Raw genomic sequence first — 12891 nt, 5'->3', positions numbered from 1 at the left:
ACAAGACAAGGTTCAACCATGTGGTGCGAACAGCCAACACAGGGTAAGACTAGCTCATAGAAGAAAGACTCCAAGTTTCAGATTGATAAAGAAATGTTGCAAGGATCAACCAAGTACTCAATCAAGTTATCTTGAGGGGCAACTAGGTTGAGAACCTGAGACTGACTGAGCCAAAAATACCAAAAGTATCGACCAACAACTCGAATAGGAAGCCTTGAGGGGTGACAAGGTCGAGATCTTGAAGAATTATTGAAGTCGAGATCCTACAAGTCTCGACCATCGGCGCGACCAGGAAGATATTCAAGCGCAACTAGGTAGAGAATTCCTGAAGTTTGAATCCTTGATTTCCTGTAAGCCTCGACTAGGGCATAATCAAGGGAGAACAGGGGTGTGACCAAGTCACCAAACTCAAATTGCTTTGCAAGATTTTCTACAGAAATTTCTTGTTTTGAATTTTAAACCTTGTAAACCATTTTGGGTATATAAGCTAACTTCATCTATGTGTCTAGGGTTCCCCTTTGGTCACTCTTTGTGAAATGAGGAATAGCTTCCCAAGAGGGGGGGGGGGTGAATTGGATTCTTTTTATAATTTTAATGATTTATAGACTTTTGATTTTAACAATCCAGAAAACAAGATATATATGAAAGATAACCACACTCAAGAATATTGAAATTTAAATTTACAAGTCAATCAATGAAATCATGATAATTCAATCACTCAATCAAAATGTAAAAGCTTTTGTTGATTTCCCTGTAAACTCTTAACATACACTCTACTTAATCAAGATTTCCGAAGATTAATCAACGTACTCCCTTCTTAGGTTTCCACAAAACGATTAATCAAAATGTACTTTCTAAATATCAAGTACTTTTTGTTTCTTTCTCAATTTAGAACCTGCAACCTGCACATATAAATCATATAACAATAGCAACTAAGGAAGTTAAAGTAAATCAGAGAGAAAGAGACAAGAGTTTTTACAAGGTTCGGCTTCAACACAGCCTACGTCCTCGCCTTTGGCAAAAACACTAAAGGATTCAACTATATCAGTTTCGTTAACTGGTGGAACAAAACCAATTTAGAACACACTCCTTCGATTAGGCTAGAGCCCGCCTCTCCAAATAATAACCCCTTATTTGGCTCAACGATTCAACAACTCTGAATCGCTTTGGAAAGATAATAAGAAAATTTGTGTACAAAGGAGAACTCTCATAATAGAGCAAATTAGTAGAACGATCAGCTCACTTTATACCTTAAAGTAATTCAAATATAAGAAATTTCAAGCTCAATACTTAGTATGAATTACTTAATTTTTTCCAAAGAAAATGAAAGATTCTGATTGTTGGAAAATTTTGCTTCAAAATATAAATCAATTTCAAATCAGAAATTTAACCTTGAAAGAGTTATAGATCCTTTGAAAACAGAATTTTGAATACTTGAAGATCGGTCGATCTAAAACTTTTGAAAACTTACTTTGATCTATAAGCCTTTGAATATTTCTGAATCAGAAATTTTGTTGAAAATTACTAGATCTGGAAACTTTAGAAGATTGCACAATTTCAAAACTCTTTTGAATATCTCATCAATGTTCTCTCTATGATTTTTTTTCACTATTTGAAATTTTGAGATTAAGACTATTTATTGAGGCTTTAGAAATCATCCATTACTCCCAAAGATTTCTAAAATTTATTTTCAAAAATTTTGAAATAAAAATATTCAAAAATGTGGTTCAAAAAATCTTCTCGTTAAAAAATTTATTGCCAACATTCGAATGGTAGTCGCCTGCCACGACTTAGCAGTCTTCTGTCACACAACAACTCTCAACACAGAATGCAGGCAGTCGCCTGGTTTGTTCACACAGGCGCCTGTCAGTTTAGGCAGTTGCTTGTCAGTTTAGGCAGTCGCCTGTCTAGCTATTGACTTTTTTAAAAATCTTCTATTTAATTTAGCAGTCGCCTGCCTCATCATGGCAGTCACCTGACCCTTTATTATTTCAAAAAAATTTCTTTTTCTTAAACCCTTTCTTTTTATTGATTTGAAAATTATTCTTTAGGGTATATGTACAAAAACATATATTTGACTTTCTATGAGCTTCAAATCACTTTATACTTGAGATTTACTTTGAAGTACTTACATTTTAGAATATCCTTAAAAGTATAATTCGTTTAGTCTTCAAGCTTGTTCTTCTATCATCTTTGTAGTTGCAATCTTTCCTTTGGGCTTTTCACAAAATAACTTTGTTCTTGATGCTCTTTGTAATCCATTGAACTTTCTTATGCACATGAGCTTTGTTATTTTCCTGAAAACTTTTACTTGAAACATATTAAACATATCATTTAATTTGTTATCATCAAAATAAGAATTGTAAGCCTTATGAGGCCAACAATCTCCCCCTTTTTTATGATGACAAATCGAGAGCAAAAATAATAAGCTTTTAATATTCATAGCTCCCCCTATCAATAAGCATGTATAAAATTTCACAAACCATACATACTCTCATATTGTATTGCACTTACAACTTCTCTCAAACATTCTCCCCCTTTGGACATCAATCAAAAAGGAGAAAATACAAAATAGAGTAATGTTGTAAGTCAAGATACTAGTTTAAGAACACCAAAGTAACTTAGTCAATAAAAACACATAAAAAAAACACAGAAAAGAACACATATAAACACATAAATGTAATAGGTAAAGACACATCAGTCTGAGGCTTCCATATTTTCACTTTCATCGTCTTCTTCTTCTTGTTCTTCAGAGTTATGATTCCCATCGTCTTGTTCACTGTCATCCTCTCCTTCTTCTTGTTCTCTAGAGTCATCTTCTCCTTCTTCTTGTTCTGCAGATTCATCCTCACTGGATGTAGCAGAACTGATACTCATTGGAGATTTTCCTTTAGAGGAACTAGTTAACTGTTGCTCAATCTTTTCAACTCACTTGTCAATTTGTGAACAATGAGTTTCTATGGCTGTGACCTTCTCTTATAAAGTACTAAGGCCAGATTTCATACCATCACAAAATGTCATGTAATGGTTAAAACATGGAACAAGCCATGAAGGAGTGTCTGGAGCAAGTTGAGCTGAAGGTGTTGAAAAAGAAGATGTAGGAGGTCGTGGAGCAGATGGGACATTTTTATGGCCTTTATGAAACCACCCTTGTGGAGAATTCTTATACCCCATCCGTTTAAGAACAGTATCAGAAAAGATATCATAGTGAGTCTTGCTCGTGAAATTGAATGATGGTGTTAAAACATTAAAATGAGCAAAAACCATATTCAACATTCCAGCATAGGGTAACACAATACGAGAAGCATCGACTTTCATGACAATCCACTGTATGATCAAACTTGAAAGATCCATCTTCTTCCCTTTCAGAATGCACCACATAACAAAACAATCCAAATATGAAATGTGATCGTGAGAACCAAATCGTGGTAAAATATTGTTTGTAATGATCTTGTGCAAAATGAGGGCTTTCAAACTAAGTTGCTTATAAAGTGGAGGATGACCAAAGTTTACTGGAGTGTCAGTCATAACCAGTGGCAAAAACTCTTGTGGTATAAAACCTTGAGCGATAATCCATTGTTTCTCAATAATGTGAATTTCAAAATCCCTTAGCTTAATTCGAAGAATCTTTCACAAAGATATGGGATTTAGATGGATGTCTTTCCCAAGAAAATTTGTTTTGATTCCATTATCGCATCGCTCCATGTTTGCAAAAAAAATAAGCACAACATTTGGATAATAGCCTTTAGCTTGGTAGGTGATAAACTTATCCCACCCGATGGTCTTGAAAAGTTCCATGATTTTGGGAAAATTAGTATTGAAAAATGTTACGTCAAGAACTTTACCTAATAATGGTTCAGCTGAAGCAATTTGATTTTGGTAAAGTTGCTTGGCGTGTGGAGTGACTAACCATTCTCCACTTCATCGTTATTGATTCTTGTGGAAGAGGAAGATCTTTTAACACCAACAAATTTTGATCTAGGAATGTTTGGAAGAAAAAAAATCAATGAGACTGTAAGCTTAAGCTCGATTTTTGTGTGGAGGAAGGATTTGATACTAGGTTTCAAGATGTTTTGAGCAAGATTTTTGTATGGAAAATGATGGAGACAAAGGGTTTCTGAGATAGAAAAAAATGGTCAGGCGGCTGGTGGGTTTTAAAATGACTTAAAATAGGGTTTTAAACCCTACCCGCCGCGAGTTTGTTGCCTGTCTCTGTGGAATTTTGAAAGACAGTAACCAGGCAGTCGCCTGGTACTCTGGTGGCAGTCGCCTGCCAACCAGGACAGTTTCTAGATTACTTCATGACTATGAAGCATGCCCAATTCTCTTCTTATAAATATGAATCTTTCTTTCGACAACGGTTTTGTAAAAATATCTGCTAATTGATCATGTGTATTTACAAATTCTAGTACTATATCTTCATTTTGTACATGATCTCTCAAGAAATGATGTCTTATATCGATTTTTTTTTGTTCTTGAGTGAGATACTGGATTCTTTGAAATATTAATAGCACTTGTGTTATCACATTTGATAGAGATAGTTTGATATTGTATTTGAAAATCTTTTAACTGTTGTTTCATATATAATGTTTGAGCACAACAGCTTCCTGCAGCAATGTATTCTGCTTTTGTTGTGGATAATGTTACAGAATTTTGTTTCTTTGAAGACCATGAAACTAGAGAATGTCCTAGAAAATGACACGTTTTACTTGTGCTTTTTGTATCTATTTTACATCTAGCAAAGTCTGCATCTGAATAACTAAACATTTCAAATCTAGATTCCTTTGGATACCATAAACCTAGTTCAAGTGTACCTAGGAGATACCTAAGAATTCTTTTGATTGCTGTTTAATGTGATTCCTTTGGGGCTGACTGAAATCTTGCACACATACATACACTAAACATAATATCTGGCCTACTTGCTGTTAAATAGAGTAGGCTTCCTATCATTCCTCGATAATGCTTAGTATCAACTTGTTTCCCTTTTTTATCTTTGTCAAGACTAGTTGAAGTACTCATAGGAGTTCCTATGGGTTTACTTTCTTCCATATCAAACTTTTTTAACATGTCTTTAATGTATTTAGTTTGATTTATAAAGATTCCATTTTTTGTTTGTTTGATTTGTAATCCAAGAAAGTAATTTAATTCTCCCATCATACTCATCTCAAACTCTTTTTGCAGACATGTGGCAAATTCTTTACATAGATCTTTATTTGTAGATCCAAATATAATATCATCCACATATATTTGAACTAATAACAAATCTTTGTTTTTAGTTTTAATGAATAAGGTACTATCAACTTTTCCTCTTGTAAATTCATTTTTAAGTAAGAATTTACTTAATCTCTCATACCAAGCTCTTGGAGCTTGTTTCAAACCATAAAGAGCTTTTTTCAATTTGAATACATGGTTTGGATTTTTAGAATTCTCAAACCCTAGTGGTTGTTTGACATATACTTCTTTATTTATATATCCATTCAAAAATGCACTCTTCACATCCATTTAATATAACTTAAAATCCTTATGGGCTGCATAGGCTAAAAGCATCCTAATGGCTTCCATTCTTGCCACAGGTGCAAAAGTTTCATCGTAATCAATTCCCTCTTCTTGATTATATCTTTGTGCCACTAACCTAGCTTTATTTCTCACAACAACTCCATTTTCATCCTTCTTATTTCTAAACACCCATTTAGTTCTTATAATTGATTTATCTTTGTATTTTGGTATTAGTTCCCATACTTGACTTCTTTCGAATTGATTTAATTCTTCTTGCATAATCCATGAGTCATCATTTAAGGCATCTTCAATATTTTTTGGTTCTTGTTGAGATAAGAAAGCATAATGATTGCAAATATTTTTTAGTGTGGCTCTAGTAGTTGTTCCTTTTGATGTTTCACCAAGAATTTGTTCTTTTGGGTGATTTTTGTCATATTTCCACTCTTTAGGAAGTTTTAGTTTTTTTGAAAGATTTTCATTTAATGCATCATTGTTCTTTTCTTCTTTTATTTCAAGAACATCTTTCTTTTGTGAAGTGACTTTTTCTCATCATTCATATCTTTAATTGTATAATGATTTGATTCATCAAAAGTTATATGAATTGATTCCATAATTGTAGAAGTTCTTTTATTATAAATCCTATAAGTTTTACTATTTGTAGAATAACCTAAGAAAATACCTTCATTTGACTTTGCATAAAATTTTCCTAGGTCATCTTTAGTATTTAATATAAAACATTTGCAACTGAATACATGAAAGTAGGATATATTTGGTTTTCTATTTTTCCAAAGTTCATATGGTGTTTTATCTATTTTTGATCTTATTGAAACCCTGTTTACAACATAACATGCTATATTTACAGCTTCTGCCCAAAAATATTTAGGTAAACTATTTTCATTGAGCATTGTTCTTGCCATTTCTTGCAAAGTTCTATTTTTCCTTTCAACAACTCCATTTTTCTGTGGAGTTCTAGGTGCTGAAAAATTGTGAGTTATTCCATGTTCATTACAAAATTTATCAACTTCCTTATTCTTAAACTCCTTTCCTTGGTCACTTCTAAAGTTTGTTACATTATAACCTTTCTCATTATTTAGTTTCTTGCATAAGGTTATTAACTGATTGCAAGCTTCATCTTTGTTTGCTAAAAATATTACCCAAGTAAATCTTGAAAAATCATCTACTATTACAAAAGCATATTGTTTTCCACCTAAGTTTAAGGTTCTAGTTGGACCAAATAAGTCTAAGTGTAGGAGTTCTAGGGGTCTTTTCGTGGATATGAATTTTTTCTTTTTAAAACTACTTTTTACTTATTTTCCCTTTTGACAAGCATCACATATCTTGTCTTTTACATACTTGATATTTGGTAATCCTTTTACAAGATTTTTCTTTGATAATTTAGATAGTAGGTCCATGCTTGCATGTCCTAATTTCCTATGCCATAACCAACTTGCTTCATTTATGGTTGTTAAAAAAGTTATGTTTTCATTTGTTATATTCTTAAGATTTATACAGTAAACATTATTTATTCTATGAGCCATAAACAACGTTTCTTTATTTTTGGGATTCTTGATGACACATTTTTCTTTCATGAACATTACTTCGAACCCTTTATCACTTAATTGACTAATACTCAAAAGATTATGTTTTAGTCCTTCTACTAATAGCACATTATTTATAGTGAGTGAAGGTTCTTTACCAATTTTACCTATACTAACAATTTTGCCTTTGGCGTTGTCGCCGAAGGTGACGTATCCCCCATCTTTTTGTTTTAAGGTAGTAAACTTGTTCTTGTCACCGGTCATATGTCTTGAGCATCCGCTATCCAAGTACCATTTTTCCGTTGTCGTTGTTGTCCTAAGGCAAACCTATAATGAGGGACACTAAGTGTTAGTTTTTGGAACCCAAATTCTTTTGACTTTTATTATTTTACTGTTAGTTCCACTATTTGTCTTCCATTCTCCTTAGATTTTAACATATTTTCTCTTTAATGGACAATTAAACATTATATGACCTTTAGTCTTGCACATATAGCAAATGGCGTGTTCATGTTTGTTATTTGATGAAATGCTAGCATAAAACCTAGCTTCCTTATAAAAGTATCCCGTGTATAGCTTGTTATTCTTTTTATTTGTTTTACCATTGTAGCCTATTCCTTCTTTGTTTCCATGAAGCCTTTGCTGTCTAATCATCTTTTCAAAGTTCTCTTTACCTTTAGTGAAGTTATAGATAATCTTTTCCTTATCCTTAACTATCTTTTTAAGTTCATTTATTTCTAAATCTTTCTTATTCAAACCATCTTTATGAGGTTTATCTAAATTTTGTTTTATTTCTTCTTCTAGCTTCTTAATATAATTATTTCTTTCTTCTTCAATAACTTTGAATGATTCTAGTTGCTTTACTAGTTTTTGATTCTGATCTTTCAAAGTTATATATCTTTTAGACACTTTTATAAATCTTTTATGTAGTGAAAATAATTCAGTTTGTAATTCCTTATAAGAAGACAAACTATCACATGACTCATCATACGACATATTTTGAGATTCTGTTGAAGAGTAATAAGAGTTTACCTTTTCATCGTTTGCCATGAAGCAGATAATTGCCATCTCTTGCTCACTTGATTTAGTTTCAGTTTCGTTGGAGCTTGAATCATCCCAAGTAGCTTTCATTGCTTTCTTCTTTTTCTTCTTGTCTTTCTTGAATAATGGACACTCCGGTTTAATATGCCTTGGCTTTTTGCAATGATAACAGATTGGTTCATTTTTACCTTTATTTTCTTTCCTACTTGTATGTCCTTTTTCAGTTTTCTTTTTATAGAATTTTCTAGGAAACCTTTTATTTCTTCTATAGAATTTTCCTAGCCTTTTAGTAATGAATGCCAATTCATCTTGATCTAGGTCACTTGTTTCACTTTCTTCTTCACTAGAACTATGGTTAGATGCTTTTAGAGCTATGGATTTTTTATTCTTTGGTTTGGGATTCCTTTCTTTCAGTGCCATTTCATATGTAAGAAGTGAGCCTATAAGTTCATCCAAAGATGTAGTCTTAAGATTTCTACCTTCCGTGATAGCTGTGGTCTTTGGTTCCCAAATAGAAGGTAGACCTCTTAGAATTTTCCTGATCATTTCATATGTAGTATAAGTTTTTCCTAAGGCCCTTTGAGAGTTTATTATGTTGGTAAATCTAGTATACATGCTTGATATTGTTTCTTCAGAATTCATTTTGAAAGTTTCGTATTCACTTGTCAGCATGTCTATCCTATTGTCTCTAAGATCAATCGTTCTTTCATAAGTTACCTCTAGTTTATCCCAAATCTCCTTAGCTATTTTGCAAGCCATGACTCGATTAAACTCATTTGCATCTAGTGCACAATATAACGCGTTTATAGCACTTGCATTTATTTGAAGCATTTTATAATCTGAGTCAGTCATGTCTTTCTTTTCTTTTGGAATATGTTTTCCATCAACTAACTTAGAGGGAATAAGGTTTCCATCCATGACAACTTCCCAAACTTTCCAATCCATGTGCTAGAGATACATTTCCATTCACTTTTTTCAAAAAGTATAATTGTGTCCACAAAAGATTGGTGGATGAGTTGAGGATTGTCTATCACCAAAATGTGCTACTCCAATATTTGCCATTTGATCTTTTTATAGATTCTTGTTAAGAATTTCTATAACTAGGCCCTGATACCAATTGAAATGAGGAATAACTTCCCAAGAGCGGGGGTGAATTGGATTCTTTTTATAATTTTAATAATTTATAGACTTTTGATTTTAACAACCAAGAAAACAAGATATATATGAAAGATAACCACACTCAAGAATATTGAAATTTAAATTTACAAGTCAATCAATGAAATCATGATAATTCAATCACTCAATCAAAATGTAAAAGCTTTTTGTTGATTTCCCTGTAAACTCTTAGCATATACTCTACTTGATCAAGATTTCCGCAGATTAATCAACATACTCCCTTCTTGGGTTTCCGAAAAATGATTAATCAAAACGTACTTTCTAAATATCAAGTACTTTTTGTTTCTTTCTCAATTTAGAACCTACAACCTGCACATATAAATCATATAACAATAGCAAGTAAGGAAGGTAAAGTAAATAAGAGAGAAAGAGACAAGAGTTTTTACGAGGTTCGACTTCAACACAGCCTACGTCCTCGCCTTTGGCAAAAACACTAAAGGATTCCACTATATCAGTACCGTTACCTGGTGGAACAAAACCAATTTACAACACACTCCTTCGATTAGGCTAAAGCCTGCCTCTCCAAATAATAACCCCTTATTTCGCTCAACGATTCAACAACTCTGAATCGCTTTGGAAAGATAATAAGAAAATTTGTGTACAAAGGAGAACTCTCATAATAGAGCAAATTAGTAGAACGATCAGCTCACTTTATACCTTAAAGTAATTCAAATATAAGAAATTTCAAGCTCAATACTTAGTATGAATTACTTAATATTTTTCCAAAGAAAATGAAAGATTCTGATTATTGGAAAACTTTGCTTCAAAATATAAATCAATTTCAGATCAGAAATTGAACCTTGAAAGAGTTATAGATCCTTTGAAAACAGAATTTTGAATACTTGAAGATCGGTCAATCTAAAACCTTTGAAAACTTACTTTGATCTATAAGCCTTTGAATATTTCTGAATCAGAAATTTTGTTGAAAATCACTAGATCTGGAAACTTTAGAAGATTGCACAATTTCAAAAATCTTTTGAATATCTCATCAATGTTCCCTCTATGATTTTTTTTTCACTATTTAAAATTTTGAGATTATGACTATTTATAGAGGCTTTAGAAATCATCCATTACTCCTAAAGATTTCTAAAATTTATTTCCAAATATTTTGAAATAAATATATTCAAAAACGTGGTTCAAAAAATCTTCTCATTAAAAAATTTATTGCCAACGTTCGAGTGGCAGTCGCTTATCACACAGCAACTCTCAACACAGATTGCAGGCAGTCACCTGGTTTGTTCACACAGGCACCTGTCAATTTAGGTAGTCGCCTGTCTAGCTACTGACTTTTTTAAAACCTTCTATTTAATTTAGCAATCGCCTGCCTCATCATGGCAGCCACCTGCCTCATCATGGCAGTCGCATGGCCCTTTATTATTTCAAAAAATTTTCTCTTTCTTAAACCCTTTCCTTTTATTGATTTGAAAATTATTCTTTAGGGTATATGTATAAAAAAATATTTTTGACTTTCTATGAGCTTCAAATCACTTTATACTTGAGATTTACTTTGAAGTACTTACATTTTAGAATATCCTTAACAGTGTAATTCATTTAGTCTTCAAACTTGTTCTTCCATCATCTTTGTAGTTGCAATCTTTCCTTTGCGCTTTTCACAGAATAACTTTGTTCTTGATGCTCTTTGTAATCCATTGAACTTTCTTATGCACTTAAGCTCTGTTATTTTCCTGAAAACTTTTACTTGAAACATATTAAACATATAATTTGATTTGTTATCATCAAAATAAGAATTGTAAGCCTTGTGAGGCCAACACTTTGGTTAGTAATAGACCTAGAGATTATTTAGGTGACATTTAGATTAAATTTTACTGCTTTTCTTTCACTTCCTATACTAGTTTAAGCTTGGATGCTTTGAAGGCATGTAACAACCTTCGAGTTCTGGGTGTTGCCGCATAGATAGTTGGTATTTTGGCTGTAATCTTGATTGTTAGTGACAGGCTATTTAGTTGTAACTAAATCCATTTTTACATTCTTTCTTTACCCAGCTTTCATTTAAATTTATGCACTTTAAATACCTGTACTTTACTTTCCATGCAAGTTTACATCTTTGATTGCGATGAGACCTTGGGGTAAAGGATTGCCTAACTAGGGATTCAGTCACTTATATGGATTAGGTTACAGTCCATATATCAGGTGTTCTCATGATCGCTGGATAGAGTATACCCTATGTCCTGATCATGCTTCGGACGATTGGTGCACCTTCGCTACTCTATGCCACTCGTATGGTTCACTTGACTATTTAGCCTAATATGGATAGTTGACCAAACATAGCTAGTGCACAGAGAAGTGTGGGCTTGATTCATATTTTGAGACCTGCTTTCTAGGAGTAGTGTTAATATAGTTTTATATGCTTTCGTAGTTGTTATAAAAACCATTACAAAATATCATCTTTTTCCATTTTACACAAAGTGTAGTAAATTAGGTTGGAAGTGGTAAATAATTACACTGTAGTCCCTGTGGATCGACACCCGACTTACTCACTGTTCTACTAAACTTGGGTTAGTTAGATTTATAAATTTTATCTTTGGTAGTTAAGGACCCAAGCCTTGGTGAGCTAACCAAAATTTTGCACCGTTGTAAGCTAATTTCCAGTTTAGAGTATTACTACTTTTTTTTTCTTTGTTTTCTTTTGTTTTTGATTTTTTTTTTGGATACTCTAAAGTCTTGATTGTGTATTGCATGTGTATATGTTGGGTTTGCACTCTTTGGATCATGAGTTAGTGCCTATAGACCCCTACATTGAGAGATCCCATAGGTTGATTAGGAAATCCACCTCTAGTCCCGAGTTAGCCAAGTCATCTGGACCTAAAGTCATGGCTGAACATAATCTGGTTCCCACCTTTCAAAACCTATAACCCTAAGCTCCTCGCCAACCTATGGTTGAAAAGCCACCTTTTTGGCCTCCTAGAGACTACTTCACAACCAACACATACACCTCGCCATCTTCCATCTAGTTTTTGGAGGTCGAGATGACACAATTTGAAACTAAGACTTCCATCATCTTGATGCTTCCCAATTTCTTAGGGAATTCAAGTGAAAATCCTGATAAGAATTTAGATGAATTTCTTGAAATCTATTTCACCATCTGTATATCAAATTTTGGTGATGATGCCCTCTATTTGAGACTTTTCCCGTTCTCTCTGAAGGACAAAGCCAAATATTGGCTGAATTCCTTACAGCCGAACTCGGTGACTAACTGAGCCACCATTCATCATGATTTCTTGAAAAGGTACTCTCCCAGTGGGAAGACTAACCAGCTAAGGAAGGTCATCACTAGTTTCTCATAATTGTATGGGGAATAATTTTTCGAGACATGGGAGTGCTTTAGGGACCTCTTGCACAAATGCCCACACCACCAAGTCCCTAGATGACAATTAGTTCAGACCTTTTATGAAGGATTAGCTAAGTGCGATAGAGTCATGGTAGATGAATATTATGGAGGTACTTTTCTCACAAAACACAAGAATGAGTTATGGGCTCTCTTTGAGAACCTTGCCAAGAATTCTCAGCAGCATGCTATTGTTGCTTGTAGACCGTCCCAACCTTCCTCTTCTCATCCAAAGGGAGTCTATGAGTTAGCCATAATCCATGACCTTGTGCCCACATTGCACAACATTGTGAAGAA

General features: G+C 33.2%; 1 non-coding gene across 1 annotated transcript; it reads right to left on the bottom strand.

Moving 5' to 3' along the window:
* Positions 1–12521: 12521 nt before the first annotated feature.
* LOC131149955 (small nucleolar RNA R71) lies at positions 12522–12627 on the bottom strand. Its single transcript, XR_009135345.1, has one exon. It is a non-coding gene; the product is annotated as a small nucleolar RNA R71 (small nucleolar RNA).
* Positions 12628–12891: the final 264 nt, after the last annotated feature.

The sequence above is a fragment of the Malania oleifera genome, chromosome 2 (genome assembly GCF_029873635.1).
Source record: "Malania oleifera isolate guangnan ecotype guangnan chromosome 2, ASM2987363v1, whole genome shotgun sequence".
In the NCBI taxonomy this organism is placed as follows: Eukaryota; Viridiplantae; Streptophyta; class Magnoliopsida; order Santalales; family Ximeniaceae; genus Malania; species Malania oleifera.
Note: the sequence above shows the minus strand (reverse complement) of the source record. Positions and strands in the feature narration are given on the sequence as shown.